Here is a 21414-nt window from a genome sequence, read left to right as displayed (position 1 = left end):
AATTAATTATTTTTAAAGAACTTTTTCTGGTCAATTGTCCCAGATTTGGCCGTTGGGACACCTTTCAGCTGGCTCCTGTGACATGACTCCGAATCACTTTTGGCCCACTTCCTTACTTTCTCACACTGCAAGATGTTTCCATCTGACCTCGTCCTTGCCCTGCCCTGGCATCAGCAGCGTTTCCAAATAACCATTTTCTCTTTGTACGGAAAGGTACAGAGTTACATGGAATATGTCTAACTCTAAAGTCAGTCCTGGGCTTTTCTTATATTTCAGTCTCTTTCTGATTGTAATACTTGGAGATTCTGATGATTAATTTTATGTGTCAACTTGACTGGGCTAAGGGAGCACACAGATGGAAAAACATGTTTTCCGGGTGTGTCTGTGCAGTTGTTTCTGGAAGAGATTAGCATTTGAATCAGTAGACTAAGTAAAGAAGCTCTCTCTCACCAGTGTGGCAGGCATTATCCATGCCACGGAGGGTCCAAATAGTACAAAAAGTAGAGGAAGGATGAATTTACTCTCTTTGCTTGAGCTAGGACATCCATCTTCTCCTGCCCTCAGACATCAGCATTCCCAGTTTTTAGATTTTTCAGACTTGGACTGGATTACACCAGGGGCTTCCTAGTTCTCTGACTCACAGATGACAGATGTAAATGTGTTTTTATATATATGTGGAATATATATGTATATAGTATCCTATTGGTACTGTTTCTCTGGAGAACCCTGACTAATACAGAGATACTTGCCAAAAAGTAAGTTATTTGGGAAAAAAAAAGTTTAAAAGTCTTACAGGACCATTTTAAACTTTGGCTGTGGCAAACTTGGTTGTAATATCCCCAACTAACTTCTGGCCTCCTTGTTTTTACAGTTCCTCATACATCAAGAAATAAAGTTTCCTTGGAGACTAGAGGAGTCCATTTACCATTTCAACAAAATATTGAATTATGTGATTCTTGGTAGAAAGTAACAAAAGCCCTCTTTTTAAGGGATTGTTGTCAACACCCAGACAGTTCCAAAGTGCTAGCTAGATCTGAGTATGTGGGGGATTTAAAATATTTCATACCCACTGAAGAAAACTGAGCAGCCAGCCTAACTCATTACCATAGGGTTACAGGCACCAGGCTTCTTAGAGAAATATGATTTAGATTTAAGTACTGTGGCAAAACGTGCTAGCTCTTTCCCATATTGAGTCTCCTCTTCTTTCTTAATTGGTGGAGTCCCAAAATTTTGGTGAGGGACATAGTCATCCAGGGTAAAGCTATACTTTACAAGCTCTTTGAGAGCAAGGTGTGACAGTGTGACCAAGTTCTGGCCAGTGGCTTAGGAGTAAAAGTGACATTTACAACTCCCTGGCTGAAATAGGTCATGTGCTCTACTTCCCCATTTTCTCCTTCCTGATGGCTGGGATATGCACGTTGTAGCAAGAGCTAGAGAAGCCGGAAGTTACATGTTAGAGATATCACACATTAAAGGCAAAAGGACAGAATAGACCTAGGCCTTGATGGCCTAGAGCCATATTAAGTATGCTCTGCTTTCACAGGCTGCGACGGGAGAAAGAAAGAAGCTTCTGTCTTTTTCAAACCTCTGTGATTTGGGAATCTTTGTTACAGTGGTTAAACCTCTATCTAACTAATATGGACTTAGCATCCGTAAGTGGAACTCCTATAACAAGAGTCATAAATTTATATTCTCTCTTTTCAGCTTTTCAATAGGGCAGAGAGCAGGAAAAAAAAAAGCTCAGCTAAACCAGAGTGGAAAGCTGGTGATGCCTGTTATGCTAGGGCAAGAACTTACTTAAGTTCTCACCAGCCATATATTGGGAGGTAAGCCACAAACTGTTGGACCTTATAACTCTAGGGGAACAAATTGGAAAAACTCAGCATCTTTGTGTGTATTAGCTGCTTCTTGCCACTTTAGGCAAAGTCTTAACAGAAGAGATGAGGTCAGAGATAATTTCCCATTAGAGAGGAGAAATGAGTTCTGTTAAGAGAGGCTTTCTCTGTCTCACCTGAAATGTAAATTGAGAGTATGGTAATGTGGGCCTTCAAAGGGTGGAAAAGCCATCTCTTCTGTACCAAAACTGAGCCAATGATCAGCGTAGCTCTAAAGAGCAGCTGGAAGAGGAAATTAGAACATGGTCCCCAACCTTTCTTAAGCATCTCTGATAAAGAAGTCACCGGAAGACAGTGGGAGCCGGCTCAGTCCAAGTATCAGTTTATGGCTGTGACCTTCCCAATCAATCCGATGTTTTAAATGACCTCAGGAGGCCACCACAGAACTGAGAGGGCAAGGAACACAGCACAGAGGTCAGTAAATAAAAGATCAAGTAGTTCAGGCTCCAAGACTGTGTCAGGGGGAGATCTATGCCTGTGGTTACTTGTACCTGAAATCGATATAAAATAAACTAGAAAACTAATTTTGGGGGTAGGTGGGGGATTTTATTTCCAAGGAAACCATAAGCCTGTTGTTTTGGCTTCTGTTTCCCTTATTAATTAGGGTCCACGAGGCAATACTCAGCTTGTGTAATTTAAGGGGCACTTAATGAAAGAATTATTTACAAATCATGGGAAGACGTAAAAGACTGCAAGAGAGAGCAGGGCAACCCCGTGGCTAGAAACAGACGAATGTTGTTACCACCCTTAGACCTCAGGGTGAGGAGAGAAAGAAGTCAGTGAAACTAGGAGACTGAGAAAAAATCAAAGCTGCCTGATGGTAGCTGTAGCCTTTGCTTGCGGGACACCACGGGCCTAGGGCAAGCCTGTAAGGAGAGAGGCAGGGACAGGAATAGCTAGCTCTCTTTCTTCCCTTCCTCTGACAGCCCTCTACTAATGGAGGCTCCCTATGGGCTGAACCTAAACAGAAAAACAGAGAAGAGAGGAATCTCTGTCGACGCCATCCACACTGGTTAGTCCCCCAAGAAGATGAAGCTGGAGAAGGGAAAATGCTAATGATCTAGAGGAAGCAATATAAAATATCCCATGGATCCCCCAGACCTTCCCCAACAGGAAAATGGGCTGCAAACGTTATGTAGGTTTATTTGAGAAAGGTTAATTCTCCAATGCTGACTCCAGATGAGGCCAAGGAGGACAGAGTTCCTCCCAGAAAACAGAACAAGAAGGGGCCACATGACCTTGGCGAGGAACTGAATCCACTCGCAGGGAATGGGGTCCTCACAGGCCCTCTTCTGGCCCAATGACCGCCTCCTTCCCTTTTTAAATGGGAGTTTTAACTGTGGTTATTATGTTGTGGGGGAGAAATAACTTGTCTTTTAGTTCATAGGTTGCTGGGCCACAAAGAACCACACACAGACCTGAGAGGATGATAAATCATGCAGGGATCCTGGATTTTGTTCAAGATACAGTGATGAGATCTCTTTGAAACAGTGAGTTCATTTCATATATATACACACAGACACACACACAATACACACACACTCAGAATTGGGATTGCTGGACCATATGGTAGTTCTATTTTTAATCTTTTGAGGAACCTCCATACTGTTTTCCATAGTGGATGTGCCAATTTACATTCCCACCAACAATGCACAAGGGTCCCTTTTCTCCACATCCTCCCCAGTATTTATCTCTTGTCTTTTTGATGGTAGCCATTCTGACAGGTGTGAAGTGACATTTTGTGGTGTTTTGATTTGCATTTCCCTGATGATTGGTGCTGTACAGCATCTTTTCGTGTCCGTGTTAATCATCTGTATGTCTTCTTTGGAAAAATGTCTATTCAAGTCCTCTGCCCATATTTTAATTGGATTGTTTTTGCTCTTGAGTTTTATGCATTCTTTATATATATTGGCATTAACGCCTTATCACATGGGTGGTTTGCAAATATTTTTGCCCATTCCGCAGGCTCCCTTTTCATTATATTGATGGTTTCCTTTGCTGTGCAGAAGTTTTTGAATTTGATATAGTCCCACTTGTTGATTTTTGCTGTTGATGCGGTGCCTTTAGTGTCAGATCCAAAACTTCACTGCTAAAACCAATGTCAAGGAGCTTTTTGCCTATGCTTTTCCTAGGATTTTATAGTTTTAGGTTTTATGTTTAAGTGCTTAATCCATTTCAAGTTAATTTTTTGTGAGTGGTGTAAAAAAGGGGTCCAATTTCATTCTTTTGCATATCCAGTTTTCCCAACACCATTATTGAAGAGATTATCCTTTCCCAATTAACTATTAGATAGGAATTTTGAGTTGTCTCCCCTTTAGAAGAAAGATAAATGTGCTACATTTGTGAGAAAAAGCATGCACACAGTTAATCTGGGTAGTTAAAAAGTGGACCGTGGCAGAGATTATCAATTGTCTTCCAATACATACACAATGGAATATTTTTCAGCCATAAGCAAAGGACATCTGGCCATTTACAACAATATGAATGAAACTTGAGCGCATTATTGTCATTTGTAACAACATGGAGGAAGCAGAGAAAAATAAGTACCATATGATCTCACCTATATGTTGAGATAAAATGAGTCATAAGAAATACATACTTGGTTATTCATATGACCAAATATGTATCTGCCAGGTATATTTGGTCTTCATCCACAGTTCCTGAAAACACTGCAGAGTTTTAAAGGTGAAACAGGTGTTTTTTCATGTTAACGCAGACTTTTAGACCCCCCCACCCAAGGGCAGTGGCTGGAGGTTGAATCAGCCAACGCCAGTAGTTTAGTCTATCCTGACTATGCAGTGAAGCCCTCACGGAAGCCACTAGGAGTTCACGGAGTCAGCTCGATCCCGCTTCTCAGTCAGGGACCAGGGCGCCTCCACGTGCCACCGAGCCAGGCCCCAAACTCCGCTAGGATAGAAGCTCCTTGGATTCTTGTCCTATGTATCTTTTCATCTGGCTGTTAACTTGTTTCCTTTACAGAATCCTTTATTAAGCTGGTAAATATAAGTGTTTTCCTGAGTTCTGTGAGCCACTCTAGCAAATTAATCGAACTTAAGGGGGAGGTCATGGGAACCCCCAATCTGTAGCCTGTAGGTCAGAAGCACAGGGAACTGCCTGGGGCTTGAGATGGGTGTCTGGAGTCGGGGGTGCAGGGCAGTCTTGTTGGATGGAGCCCTTAACCTGGGAATCTGGTGCTGTCTCCTGGCAGACAGCATCAGGATTGAGTTGTTCTCTGTCACCTGCTGGTGTTTGAGAATTGCTTGGTGTAAATACGTGTGGGAAGACCCCCTCCCGCATACTTACACACAGGAAACAGGTCTGGGAACCTGAATGGAGTTATACTACTATTATCTGCTGTGTATAATATTGTTATTGTTGTACATATGCATAGGGAAACAATATACCACTGCGTTTGTTGTTGGAGGAGTGGGAATCACATATGTGAAATCTAAAATCACTGAACTCAGAGAGTGGAATGGTGGCTGACAGAGGCTAAGGGTTGGGAGAAAATGGGGAGATGTTGGTGATAAAGTATGAATTTTCAGTTATAAGATAAACAAATTCGAGGCATCAAAGGTATGGTGTGGTGACTACAGTCCTGCAATGGGAACTTTTAAGTTCTACTTCACTATAGAGAGTTTGTTCAACTAATGTGATTTGTGTTTGCCTTAAATACCCATGAAGCAAGGTGGTCCCCTCAGGGGCTCCCAGGCCTGTCAACTGTTAACAAACTGAACTGAAACTAGATATTCACTGGATTGATGAATATTCCTCTCTTCCTATTCTCTTGACAAATCTTTGCCTGCTCTACAAGAGTCCAGTACTCATTTTAAAAGATACTTTAATTGACAGGTTCCTAATACACTATTATTAAAAGATGAAAAGAGGCAATAAATAAAAAGAATGGTTACGAAATAAATTTTTAACTGAATTTAAGAATATAAAATGGTATCAGCTATGCAAGTGTTGCATACTGATTTCTAAAATTCTTTCTTCCCAATATAGTCTTCTCATTTATGAGTTTAGGGGTCCTTTTCTATATCTCTAGTAACTGGGAAATTAGTACAGTGAATGTAAGTAATACAACCTGAATCATGAAAATGTTCACCATAATTAGGTCAGAAGACCTGGTTTTGTTGTTTGCAAGAAATTAATTCTAATACCACTTCCTGTCTATGTGACCTTATACAAGCCTCTTAAATGCTCTGTTTTATCAGTTTTAAATGAGAACAAAAAAATCATTTTATGTACACATAGGATTTGGAAAAACTATGGAAAGAACATATGTGAAATTGTCCCATAAACTGTCAAGTTGTGGTGAACTTCAGGCTGTCAGTTTGGGTGAAGCCACTTCTACTCTTTTTCTTGCTCAGTGTCATTCTAATAATGCCAGGCTCCCTTCTTGCTTTCTGAGCTCTTAGACTCCACCTCCCCTGCCTCTCTCTCTGTGTGAAAAATGGGAATTATTTTATCTACCTTATGAACTGGTAGAAGAGCAACTCGGAAAAAGCCCTTGGTACAACGCGGAGCACGCAATAGTGTCAGGAAATCCCCATAGAAACAGGCAAGAGCCACAAAGACCAGCTTCTCCACTTAGCTGTTTTGCAGATGAGGAAACCAGGAAACCAAGAAATTGCCAGAGTTATACATTTCATGGTGGATTTAGATTTGATCCCAGGTCTCTAGACTCTCAAAGCTCTTTCCACAGCAACAAGCCCACCCCTGCAGACTGTAGTGGTATAAAAACGAATCCCTGACAAGAGGTTATCCAAACTAGTGTGAGGGTGAATTGAGGAAGGGGGAAGGAAGGAAAGACATAAAATGTATTCAGTCAACTGTTACAGCCTCCTCCTACCTTAATCTTCTAATTAAGTCTTACTTTTTGGTAAAATATATTCTGATACATGCACATAATAGAGTATTAGCTAATCATTAAAAAGAGTGAGCTAGATCAACAAGTATTAGCATAGAAAGATATGCCTGATAATAGGGAACTAAACAACAGCTCATAGTATTTCTATTATGGTCCCATTTGTGTTTTACGCATATATCAACACAGTAATAAGTCTGTAAGGACAGCTTCCAGACCATTAACCATGCTTATCCTTCCACATTGTAAAGACCTTTCCCCTTTTATTTTGTTGCTGTATTGTTTAAATTCTTGGGAGTATCTGAAGGAAAATGCCAAAGCACTTTTTTTAAAATAAAAAATACTATTGAAACAATTAATGATTAATCACATAAAAGTACAATTAGTCACGTATATGCAACACTAGAGTGGAAATGAAAAAAAAAAGTTCAGTAAAAGATTTAAGAGCTTTGACAAGAATAATGGAAATATTCAGCCCCTTCCTTTCTTAAAGGTGATTGATATCTCTTAGCATTTCCTTTATATGAGCAGGAAAAATAAAACAACAGATAAAGGCACTTTTAATACTTTCTGTGGAGCATCTTTTCCCCACATCTCCGACTTAACAAGAAAAGTAAAGAAGGCTATCTTGGAAGCAGATATGAAAACTCTCCCTGGCCCCAGATCTAAAAAGAAAATAAATCCACATTAAGCCCCATAGGATATGCACAATTGCCCTGTGGTATTTTCATCCACTGTTACTTTATATCTTAATGCTAAGGATGCAAACGTAGCCTGGAAATGCCCCCGGATGGTTTTCCAACATGTGCCTAAGTGTGTGTATATCTTTTTCTGAGGAGAGGGACAATAACCTTCATCAGGCTTGCAAAGTAATCTTGATACAAGTCCACACCCACAAATACTAAGAACCAAAGCATTCATGTATTCATGCATATCCAAATATTCAACATTTTGTTGTGTTTCTCCATTTATTATTCTGTACATAGTAGAAATATTATTAGCCACCTTACATGCATCACTTCTATTTTTTACAGCAGTACTGCAAGTAAAGATTATCCCTGTTTTACTAATGAAGAATACAGAGAATTAAAGGTGTCCACAAATTCTTTGACACTACTCCCATAGAGAGTTGGGGGTCTAAGCCTCTTCCTCTTGAATCTAGAGGGGCACTGTGAACAATGGAAATGACACTGTGCCAATTTCCAGGCCTTAATTGATGGGTGGCTTCCACTGTCTATCTGTCCTTTGGAATAATAACTCATACAGGTTAGTATCATATTATAAGGATACGGAAGCAGAACCATGGAGGCCTCCATACAGAGAGGAACTGAGCTGTCATGGAAGCAGATCCTCCAGACCCAGTCCAACTGCCCCAGTGAATGCCATGTGGAGTTGAGATGATCCATCATCCTTGCTGAGTTTGTGATCAGCAGAATAATGAGAAGATATCGACATCCAATCCCCAGAATTTATGACTGTGTTACATTACATAGTAAAGGGGAATTAAGGTTGCAGATGGAATTAAGATGGCTAATCATCTGACCTTAAACTAGGGAGATTTATCCTGAATTACTCTGGCAGATCCCGTATAATCACAGGGATCCTTAACAATGGGAGAGAGACAGCAGAGAAGGTTAGTGATTCAACAGGAAAATGACTTAACCTGCGGCAGCTGGCTTTGAAGACGGAGGAAGAGGCCACAGATGAGGAATGCAGGCAGCCTCTCAAAGCAGAAAAGGCAAGGAAACAAATCCTCTCCTCCAGTTTCCAGAAGGGAACACAGTCTGTCAGCACCTTGATGTCAGCCCAGTGACGACTGTGTTGGGATTGAAACTACAGAACTGTAAGATAATACATTGTGTTGTTTTAGGCCACAAATTTGTGGTAATTTGTTACAGCCACAATAGAAAACAAATACACAGCCTTCCCCAGACTGCATTATTTGTGAGAAGAATAAATTATTGTTTTAAAGCCCTATTCATTGGGTTGGTTTGTTACTCAGTGATAAATAACTGGAACAAGAAAATTAAGGTTTAGGAAATTAAATAATCTCTCCAAGTGACCCAAAAAGTTCACTTAGCTGGCTCTGATATTATATTTTTCACTGTGAAGTTTCTCAAACACCTCCACTGCTGTAATTTCACCAGCCATTTCCTCCTCCAGACTTTCTGGACATCATTTCTCTCCTTGCCGCTCTCTGAATTTGTCCTCCCAGGGCCCTCAAATGCTCTTGTGCCAGACCCACGGTGGCCTTTTCTCTGTCCTCATTCTCAGCAGTGACACCAATGACCACCACTTCTCTTTTTCTCCAAGAAGAGGTTTATACACACACCATTACATCAAGGTCAACACATCTAAGTCCAAGCATATTAGTTCTTAAAAATGATGGTGGTGTTAAAAGTTAATAAGCACATTAGAGAAAATCTAACAGCTTTTTAGTAGACTACTGAATGTATGAATGCCTAAACCATTTTTTAAGCTATTTGAAGACACTTTATAGATTTAATTTTCTATGTTTAAGTATCTTGGTTCAGTAAGGCCATAAATGCCCTTTTAAGTTAGCAGTAGTGAAAATAGTTATTCTGGAGATAATTATATTTATGGATTACATTTTACAATAAAGCTGTTTTAATCAGCTTAAATAATAGCTCTTCACCAGTCATCACAGGACATGGCAGACAAGGATGAGACCACTGAGGTTCTTCAAAAGAAATGTTCATAGTAAGTCTTCCCAAAAAACATCCAAACTAAAGTGACAATTGATTGAAAAATAAGATAATTTCTGTTCATTTCTCATCATTTGTTGAGACCATCTCTTAATGTTTTTAAAGACCCATGGTATTTGTGTAATTTAAAGAAAATTCATTTCTCCTGAGTGAAGCCAGTGAGACCAGTTTCAGATCCCAAAGAAACTTCCTCTGGCCCACCAACCCAAATACAGAATCAGGAAAACCACAATCAGCTTTTGGATACAATGAGCCAGGTAGCCTTTGACTCATACCTTCAAAGCCCTGTGATATTCTCAGGAAGTCTGGCTACGAGAAGAAAAAGCAGGTGAAATACAGTATGTCACATGGTGCTATTTGTGAAAAAGACATAGTTTTTGAATGTTTGCAAATACTGTTCAAATATGGAACAAACATGAATTTCTCTAAATTAAGTCTTAGTTGAAACTTTTACACACCAACTGTAATTCTACTAAATGAGAATTGACACACTGAAATCAAAACAAAATGGGATTTGTCCATTGAAAAATCAAATAAAAAGAAAATCTGAAACTAGACTTCATTAAGAAAGTAAAAAGTAAAAACAGCATTCCAAGAACACTTGGGGAAACCTATCAATATACAAAGATGTAAAAGTCACTAAGCAGCAAAGTAACCAGTCTGTTTCCCTTGAGTCTTTCCATAGAGTCTGCCCATCAAAATCCTTTCAGGATAAATTTAGCAAGGGCACATTTGAATCACAGGAAGAACTTTTGTTGGACTTCAAAAGAATTTAAAACTGATGATTTAAAATCATTCTATAAGTTAGGACTTTGTTGCAAATGATGAAAATTCAAAACTCAAACTTGCTGAATTAATAAAAGGAATTTGTTAGTTCACGTATCTGCAAACTCAGGGATTATCCTAGCTTCAGGGAAAATTTGATCCAGAGGTTTATGCAATATGATATGAGCTCAGTTCATTTGCAGATCTCAACTCTGTCTTCCTCTGTGTTTTGGCTTCATCCAAAGACTATCTCCCATTCCAGTACTAAGATGGCTGCAGCAGTGTCAAGCCTTGCCTCTTGACATCACCAGATTCTGTGAGGGTGTGTATACTCTTCTTTCTCAGAAGCCTAGTTAAAGTCTCCTCATTTCTCCTTGGCTATGGTTGGGTTAGATGCCCATCATTGACACCACTATTTAGCCAGAGGAACGGATATGCTAATTTGTTCTCCCCTAAAACAGGGAAACAGTCATCCCAATGCAGATATTGCTGAGCAAAGGAGAGTGGCTTCCCAAAGGAAATTTAAGATGCTAGAAAGAATGGGGATATATGTTGGGTAATAGTAAGAGTCCACCATGAGAACATTGTTACAATATATTAGTAAAAGACATAATGAATGTTGCTTATATATTTTTAAATACCAAATAGTCATTCAGTCTCACAAGCACTTATGATCTGACCTACTAATTTAAAAAAATTGATCCCAGCCACTTTCACACCTAATGAGACAATGACTTTGTTCCTCTTTAAGACAAAGATGATGTTCTTTCCAACCTTGTTTCTACGACATATGTCCCTGCAAACTCTGCTCCAGCCTCACCAATCGGCTCTTCTGGGTTGCTTACCACTTAGGACTTACACCTTGATCTTCCAGATTCCAATTGCCTGGAATCTCTTTGTTCCCTTCCCCTTTCTGTTCTTTGATACCTAAATTCTCCTTTTCCATCGCCCAATTCATAGCTACTTGTTCTGTGAAGCAATTGAGAAATAATGATCCTTTTGCCTAAGTTTTCTCATAATTTTTAGACTATAATGTGCAGTTGTACCACCATTCCCACTCTCTAGACCATGGGAGATATAACTTTGGTGGTGACAGTATTGCCTGATGACCTTGAATGTGGCCCTAGATTTCTTCTCCATACAGCACTCCCGCAAGTCCCTAATAATCAATCAGAATTGCTTATAAAATGAAACTTATTGGCCATTCTGAATAAATACTGGGCACTATATCCTCACTCTTTGACTTCTGTAACCTTAATAGCGCATATTTTATAAGCTCAACCATTCAATAAATGTTTGGAAAATGGAACTTAATTGAATGGAAGGCAAAACCTAGAAGTAAGTTCGTGACAAGAGGTAACTGGTCAAAGCTAATTATGAGTTAAGGACACACACTTATAACATGAACATTTAAAATGTGAGAACTCAGAATTTCCTTTCCCCAAACAGGGTGTTTCCACAAAATGTGAAATAAAAATCTTAATGTATATAAAAACTTTCCCTGAGGAAATGGCTGAAACCATTTAAAGCAAAATACTGGCCTTTAACTATTCCCAACTCAAGAAAATAAAATATTTTAACAGATACACTTATTTAGAAAATATAATAGTAGTAGGTGATGTGTTTGAAGAGATGGCGGAAAAAAACGCATCCTCGCAACCAGATCTGGCTGGGGAATAATCTCTGAAATTGTGGGCAATTACTGTATATATTTTTAGCCATAATTTTAGATGACCTTATAGCATTGGGAATTGCACCATTTTATAGCCCAGAAGTGATTACATAAAATTGTGTTAAAGTTATTATAATAAGAACTACATAGGCAGTAATGTTTGCTGCTTTGCAAAACACTTTGCTCAGGAGACTCTTTAAAGCTGAATGGAACAGAAACTTTCTGGTAGTTATATTAGACCTGTTCCTCCAGTAGAAGTCAGCATTCACTGGCAACCAAAATCTAGCACCATTTTCTCTGAATCTCACCTCACATTCCACATGTCATCAAAGCAGCTGTTTACATTCTTGAAAAACAGACTAGTTATTTAGCATCATGTCATAAATGATTCCTCACCTCACCCCCATGTTATTTTAACTTAAAATATTCTAATTTGAAGACACTTATTTTTAATTAATTTAGGCCACTCAGTGAAGGGGTTATAAAAACAACATGAAAATTTAAAATTTTAAAGTGTCTCTTAACTGAGCCTACATAAAACAAGTTTCTGAACACTTTTAACTATCAAATAGTTCTTTAGTGATTTTTCTATATTCATCATTAAGAAACTTCTAAGTAGGGTATTTATCATGCTTTTCCTATGCAAATGGTATTTCAGTGTATCTATGTAGTTGATAAGGGAATGTTGTTTTTTATAGAAGAATCCCAATTAATAAATGCAAAAGGAACTATATGCAATCCCCCAGAAAATAATAAATCTAGTAGTGAACATCAGTGGCTGTTAATAACAGGAGGTGAAATGTTCATGGAGAATTTTATAATGGGAAAGTCAGACACATAACCCCTGAGCTCACTAATCAGTCATAGCAACATTAGATGTTGAGTAAATAGTATGTGATATACTGGTAAGACTTTTTTCTATTGCTGCATAACATATTACTCCAAAACTTCATGGCTTAAAACAACAGTAAACATTTACTATCTCAGTTTCTCTGATCAGGAATTCAGGAGTCATCTATCTGGGCAATTCTAGCTTAAGGAATCTTGAGGTTGCAATCAGATGTGAGATAAGGTTACAGTCATCTGAGGGCTTACTGGGACTGGAGGATCCACTTCTGTGATGGCACACTCACATGGCTGTTGGCAGGAGGCCTCAGTTCTTCACCACATGACCTTCTCCAAAGGACCACTTGAGTTTGCACCTGCCCTGATGTGGGGAATCCAAGGCTGAGGGATCCAAGAGAGAGACAGAGGAAGAAGCTACAATGGCTTTTATGACTTAGCTTCACTGGTCACGTATTATCATTTCTACCATGTCCTGTTGGTTCACAAGCCAGTCCTTCTATTCAGTGTGGGAGGGGAATGCATAAGGGCATGAATATGAGAAAGTGGTGGTCACTGTGGGCTATCTTGGAGGTTGGCTACCACAAATGGGAAGCAATCCTGTGAAATAACCTTGCCCCCTCTTCCATAAAACAGTTCCAAATCTAATAAAAGATCCAGGTCTTGCTAACAATTTATAGTAAGTAAGGAGGAATGGGGTGGTGGTGAAGAAGGAATAGAGACACAAATAAAACAACGTAACAGAAAAATACCAGTCAATTCCAGAATGTGGGACAATGGAAAAAGCAAGATCTGATGTCTTCAGCTGGTAAGTGGTATGGGGGCATAGTTACAGATTAAAAGAGATTTAAGAGAGGTAACACCAAGTGATAAAGATTCAAATATTATCTTCAAACTGTAGAAGCTGTGAAAATTTCAAGAACCAGGTGTTAGGTGGTATTAAAGAATTGTTGTTAGGCATGTACAGTAGGATAATGGCATTGTGGGATGTGGCTTCTAGTTACATGCTGAAGGATTTTAAATGCTATAGTGTCCGGAATTTGTTTTAAAAAAAATCCAACAAAAGTAACAAAAAGGTCGGGGACAGAGGAAACAAAATTTGCAAAAAAGTTGAAACCTGTTGTTGCTGGCTTGATGGGGGTTATGAGAGTTCATTCTGAATTATGTCTGAAAAATCTCCACAAGTTTTAAGCCCCTGAAAGTTTGGGGTTAGTTACAGCAGCTGGCATTTCCTCCACATAGGCAAAGAGGTATTGCAGGATGTTCAGCCAAGCTGGGAGTAGAGCTGCAGTTATGGTTCTCACTTCTATGACCCTGGAGTCTGTGGTAGGAGAGCAGGTGGACTGGGATGCAAGGGAAGAAGGGTTGGAGAGGCAGGGATGTCAATCTGGAGTCAACACAAATACCTGCACTTAATGCTAATAGTGATTTATTCTGTGGAAGTGAGAATAACACCAAAAAGGAAAGAAAAATCTTACACTGATAGGTGGCCACCTCCTATGATAATCTGCAGTTGCCTCCTGTCCAATTGCCACTATTTCCTGTGTAATTTCCCTCCCTGGGGTAACACTTTTATTTTGCCATTAAGTAAATCTTTCATCGTTTCAACTCAAATTTCCCTAACCTCTATAAAAGTTTTTGTTTTGTTTACAGTTTAAGATTGATTTTCAAGGGTGTTTTCAGGGAAAGAAGATAATGATTGTTTTTAGTCTTTCTTTCAATCTATCTTTCTCATAGGAATATTGTGACAAGATTTTCAAGTGTGTGATCCATATTAAGAAAATTAGAGAAAGCCACTATGTAAATATCAAGGATAATTATCATGAAGATAAATCAGGTGTCACAACAGAAGACTAAGGAAGACTTTAATTGCTTACAACTATTTTTTAATCCTCACATTTAAGAAGTATTTGAATTTAACTTGAATGAAATAGCTCAGTTAGAGCCAATTTTAGAAGATTGTTTAACATCTGTATATCTTCTCTTTCCTGGATGGAAACATTAGCAATAAAATAACTCTGAATTCATGAGGGAGAATAAAGCATTTTGCAGGAGAGTAGAAAGTTTCAGGCTCAAATCATCAAAAAAATGGTTTTGTCAAAACCTTGCTTCTAAAAGGTTGTATTTTTCCCCGAACAGAATGGAGTTACCTAGCTATTCATGGCTCAGAAAAAGAAAGCTTGTTGGTCAGCATGAGATGGGATCTGTCATTGGATGTGATGGTTAAAAAAGAGGAATGGTAGTCAATTATATCTCAGTAAAGTTGGGGGTGGGAGAGGTAGTAAGGTTCATTGTCCACAAAGGAAGTAAAGTTGATACATGACTGACTGTTCAGAACATATAAAAACACTTGCTCTTGTTTAGGGAATCCATTTAATTTCTTTCTATACCCTCTAAATAGGGATATCACAGTGATTTCAAATAAATGAGCCCAAACTTGGAGCTCTATGAAAAAAAAGAACACATTAGTTGTTCCATCAAAATGGTCACTTGGGGTTACGCAGAACCGTAAAACCATTTAATTAAAACATGATGTTCAATAGGGACTAATTCGGTAGGAGAACATGTTTTCTTACCAAAGGGGCCCAATTTAAAACCCATTAGTGAGCATGAATATGCACGTCTTTATGTGGGTTCTCTCTGGGCTGAAGCATGGAGGCACCCCATAAAACATGTATTGCATCTACTCTCTAGTTTCTAGACATTTTCCAGCACCTTCCACACCAACTGAGATGTGCAGACTTTCAGGCCCCACCCCATACCTACTACACCAGAAACTATATTTTAACAGAATTCTGGGGTGATTTGTATGCAATGTATTTTGAGTACTGCTCTAGAACATGTAAGAAGGCTTCAGATTTTTATGCTTACCTTTCACTTCAAATCTTACGACTAGATGCTTCCATCTTTGTCTCAGACATCTCCTCCCTATATCTGGCCCAGGATGTCAGGATATCAGATATAGCAGCCTGGCCCGGTCCCAAGCACCTCAAGTTACAAGCCCCTTAAGGGCAGGGAACAGGTGGATACCATGCTACATCCATTTAAATTCCTGCCACACATAGTAGGAACTCAAGTACTGTTTGACAAATGAATAAAATGGATGGCTAAGAACGTGGTCTTTGATGTCAAATGAAGGCAAGGTTGAAGCCCAACTCCTCCACTTACTAGCTGTGTGGTACTGAATAAACTACTTAATTTACTCTCTGAGCCTCACTAAATAGGGATCATGTTCTCTATCTCAAAGAATTTTTCTTTGCAGATTAATAAAACCTCAAAGGGATTAAGTAAAACCAAATGTACCTGGCATAATGTACATATTCCATTTAAGGTGTCTAGGGTTTTTCATGTATTAATAAAAATAGTACTGCTGTATTTTTTCAATTTTTAACTGTTGTACCCTGTCTTAGTTGGCTTGGGCTGCCGTAACAAAATCCACAGACTGGGTGGCTTAAACAACAGAAATTTATTTTCTTACAGTTTCAGAGACTTGAAAGTCTAAGAACAAGGTTTCAGCGTGATTTGCTTTCTGGTGAGAACTGTTCCAGGCCTGCAGACAGTTGGCATCTCACTGTGTCCTCACATGGTGGAGAGAGAGCTCTCTGGTGTCTCCTATCCTTTTTTGAGAACATCAATCCCATCAGATAAGGGACTTAGCCTTTTGACCTCATTAACCTTAATTGCCCCTTAAAGTTCCCTGTCTCCAAATACAGTCACATTAGGGTTTAGGGCTTCAGTATATGAGTTCTGGGGGGGGCACAGTTCAGTCCATAGCATCCCCAGTACACAGCATTACAGTCCTCGTGGTTATATAAGAAGTATTTTCCATGTTAGATACATCAACATCGATTATAGCAATACTACTTCTATTTGTTCAGCCCTATAATGTCTTAAGGTTGCCCTTGTCCCAATTTTTGTTTCCTTAGAGTTCTCTGGCCATCTGATTTAGATAATCTTATTGGAATCTCTCCTCTAATAATTATTAACAGTTTTTCTAGGTTCCTCAGAGTTTTAATAACACTAGTGAGCTATTTTTATGCTTCCTGAACCTTTAAACCTTGGATTAAGTAAATAAGCTGTCAGAAATGCAAGTAATACTATTATACATTTTTCCATACTGTATCAAGATAAAAATAGATTAAATATATAAGTACAGAAATTCTAAAAATTTACTTTCAAAAAGTTTATACAAACTAGCAGCCCTCTTTCACTTTCTGGATTCTTCTCTGCCTATTCTTCTTTCCCTGATTCTGATCTAAAAAAAGCATATAATCCTTTAAAAAGAGCTATTACTTTCCATCTGTAACAGGCAATATTTATTTTAAAAATGTGCAGGCTTTTCACCTAATCCCTTGATGCCAATGTGTTCTTTAATTGTGGTGATCATAGGAAAGTGCCCACTTGAACTCCTAAATATTCCCAGGAAAAGTGTAGAGACACATAAAGCATTTAACTCAAACAATTAGTGAGCAATGATTATTATTCAATAAACATCTATTTCATTCCTTGTAACTGGCAAAAACATAAAGATAAAAACAAACAGATTCTTCTCTTGGGAGCTGGTTGGCTACTGGGAAAGGCACACACATGAACCCAAATTAAATAAAATGTCATCATTGATTCTCTAATCAAAGAGTCTATAAGTTACAAATGATGGGTGGGGTTTTAAGTATATTTTGACTGTGGCTATAAATCAATAGTGATGACAGGAAGACTCAAGAGAGAGGTTTTGGTTTGCTATCTTCTATCCTTCCCCTCCCGTTTTCTCTTGAATACATACCAGGTAAGCTTTGATCCCCTCAACTCCACTAACACCCTTGTCAGGCTCCCAGCTCCCCAGGTAGTCCTAGTGTGCCCACTGGTTTACCTTCCATTTTAACCATCTCACAGGTGTATTTCTCCAACCTGGATCTTTCCACATCTAGTCTCCAAACCGTCCACTTGAATGTAAAATAAATGTTTCAAAATTATATCTAAAACTGAATTCTCAATGTTCTTCCACAAATCCCCCTTCATAACCATTCCACCATCTTACTTTTCACCGAGCTGCTCAGGCCAAACACTAGAATCATCCTTAATTCTCTTTACCTTACGTTCGTCATAAAATTCACCAGCGCATCCTCGTGATTCCACCTTCAGGTAATGTCCAAAATCCAACACATCTCATTACCACCGATGCACACACTGCTCCAGACCATCGTTACATCTTGCCTGGATTCTGCAACAGCCTCTTCCCTGGTCCTCCTGCCCCAACGCTTTCTCCCTTACAGTGGATTCTCTGCACAGCTGCAGAAGACATCCTGCTACAGTTTTAGCCAAATATGTCATTCCCCTGCTCCAAAAGCCTCCAACAGCTCCCATCTGAGAGTAAATGCCAATGTAGCCAATGACCTACAAGGCCCTACACAGCCTAGCGCTGCCTCCCCTGCTCTCACCTTCACCTCTCCGAATGCATCTGTGGCTCCCTCCGCCACCTCACTGGCTCCCTTGCTGGTTCTCAGTCACACCAGCCGTGCTTAGGGCTTTGCTGTTCCCTCTGCCTGAAATGCTCCTTGGCCTGCTAGCTAGTTGCATAGCTTGCTCCCTCACCACCCTAGAGCTTTGCTCAGATATCACCTTTTAAGTTAGGTCTTCTGTTTCAGACAGGGTTCAATCAAAGAAGCAGAATCATATGGAGATAGACAGATAATAGATAATAGATTTCATATGTATATGTATATGACTAGCTATAGATATGTATAGATCTATAGATATGATAAATATGTAAATATATATATATATGTAGATAAAAATATAATAGAGAGAGAGAGATTTGTTGCAGAGACTGACCTTACTCAGTTGTGAGAGCTTGTTAAGGTGTCTCTGTAAGACTATTTTCTTTATATCTGATGCTGGAGTTTGAAGTCCACAGAGCAGAGAGTCGGACAGAAAGATGGACTTACACTCGGGGAGAACAAGGACAAGCTGGAATCCAGCAGAGCACATTGGAACCCTATCAGTTCTCACTGCCTCCCACTTGGTGTGGGTGTCCTCATGGCTCGAGAAACTGGCGCCCTCAGTCACGCCCCGGGGCCCAGGAGCCAAAGAAGCAGACGCAGAATGCAGGGGCGGGCAGGGCAGCTTTAGGCCTGGCCACTGCCCCATGTGCACGAAGTGAGCAGGCAGATAAGCTGCAATGTACAGGAGCCACAGTGACATCCATCCTGACCTTCCAAGTATAAAACACAAAATGGTGGCTGTGTCACTTCTTGCCTCCAAATATTACACAAGAAACATATAGGGAAGAGAAATATAATTCAGCCTAGTCGAGTTACACATTGCCAAGCCCCCACCCTTCTGTGATCATTGAGTCTGACACGGACAGCCTGCCTCCAGCACGCACTGGCCTTTTCCCTTGCACTGCTTTTCTCTATGGCGCTAACATTTGTTGTGCTTTCCTTACTTGTTTTGTTTGCTGTCAGGTTTGCCCCACTTCAATGTGAGCTTCATGAAGGCAGGGATTTTGTTTGTCCACTGTTCTATGCCTACGGTCCAGAAGAAAATCTGGCACATAGTGGGCCCTCTGTATATATTTATTGAATAAATGAGCTATGTAAGCATTCTGATGAACATATTTAACAGATCTTTAGTTGTGACTATCTGTCTCTACGACAGTCACATACAGATTTCCTAACTGAAGCAAAAGAGAATTGGAGGTAAGGTAACGATCACACAACCTGTGAAATAGTGAGACAGCTCAAGAACTAAGGGGCTATGGCTTATTGTCATTCCCTTGCCAATCCCTACCCCTTAGGAACAGGGAACAAATTTATGGACGACAGCGAAGGAGCAAAAAGATGTTGTGTAGCATCTCTCAGGTAATACGTGGAATAGTGAAGGTAAGAGTTTGTTGATGTAAAAAAAGAATGCTTATCATCAGATTTCTCCTATTATATTAGGCACTTGATAAATATACTTGCCTACAACTGATAACCATCTTTAACATTTTGTCTTATCTTCCACTCTTTTTTCAAAATGGGCACAGCAGGCGGACACCTGTGCTCAAACATGATCATGGGAAATAGAGAGCAGGGCTTCATTTTGCCCTGTACCCTGTTCAAGTCCCTCAACGAAAACTCCTCCATCACCCAATGGTAGCATGAATTGCTCCTTTTTATGGAATCCCATTGTAGTGGTCACCTGAAACACAATTCATCTCTTTATGAATCTCTGTGCATATGACACACAAACCTACTACAATAGTCAGGGTCCCAACACTAGATCAATGGCACACACACATTGAGGTAACTCAATCCATGGGTATGAGCAGTCTAGGAATCTGGGCTAGCTAAGGGGTGCGGTCACCATCTTTGGTGCAAAGGGAAGAAGTGGGTACCAGAAGGAGAGAGAGTTGTGGACAGTGGGCCTCCTTTGGAGGGGTTGAGTGTTTCTCTAACAGCCAACTTCAGAGGTGACTTCACAGGGAATTCACCAGGCTCATAAACACCCTGACCTCATTTTCCTTCCCTCCTGTAATTTCTTGTCAAGACAACCACTGGCTGAGCCCAACCAGAAGCCAGGAGTCACAGGAACTCTGATGGACTCCCTACTGGTCAGCTCCCTGGGGCAGACAGTAGGTTGGAGAAGAGTGTGGAGTGAGCCTGGCGAGTACACGGGAGCCTTCCAGCACTCCCAGTGAGATGGGCTGGGTCTCTCACTTCTTTTTCATCCCCCCAAGCACCTTCCACAAATTACTTGGTATGTACATTTCATATACATAACGTATTCTGGCAAGGCTTCTAACCTACTGGAAACAGCTAGGCAGAATGTGAGGGAGATCTCAGTCACATCTGTGCAAGGAATGACTGAAGTGAGTCCTGAGATTTTCTCTGAGGGACAGGAACCAGCCTGAAAGGCAAGGAGCATCCCCTAAGAGTCATCTGTGACATGATCAGGATTTATGTTTAACTAGTATGCTGACCTGGAGGTGCCAACACAGCCCCCTGGGTGGGAGGCATGGGAATGGTGTCCCGAACTCTAAGAGCAATAAAACACTCAACTCCTACAATTGTACGCCTGTGGTCAAATGCTACTGGGGCCTGAATTCATGGCCTGGGCCTCACAGGACAGCACCGGTCACTGGAAAACAAGCCCCTCCATACTATAAAGGGGGCTTTAACCACGGTCTCACAGGTTTAGCTTATTACTTGTTATATTACTCTTTCAGCCTTTTTAACTTTCTATGTATGATTTATGTGTTGTGTTTAAATGTCGGTCAGTGACAGGTTTAAAGGAAGATCAATAAAGAAAGGGGAAAGGTGCCTGAGAACTTTGGAACTTAATTTTTTAAATGTCAAGCTAAGGAAACAGAGGGGCCAACTAGGAACTTGGCATATATCTTAAAGACCAATTAGCATGCTACATGCCTTTTATTAAATGGATACCTCCTTTAACTAGCTATGTTGCTTTCACTCAACAGCCTAATAACCCAGAAAGTAGTAAAACTAAATGCCTACCTTATTGATTGGCCATCAGAAATATTATAATATTTCACCTTTCTCATAAAATATGTGCTAAAAAATTTATTAGGGCATTAATATACAAATTTACCTCTCCGGTGGGATGTGCTAGGAATCCAAAACAATATGCTTCCTTTGGCCTTTT

The sequence above is a fragment of the Manis javanica genome, chromosome 14, assembly GCF_040802235.1.
Source record: "Manis javanica isolate MJ-LG chromosome 14, MJ_LKY, whole genome shotgun sequence".
NCBI classification, from domain to species: domain Eukaryota; kingdom Metazoa; phylum Chordata; class Mammalia; order Pholidota; family Manidae; genus Manis; species Manis javanica.
The sequence above is the reverse complement of the archived record's forward strand: the minus strand, read 5'-3'. Positions refer to the sequence as shown.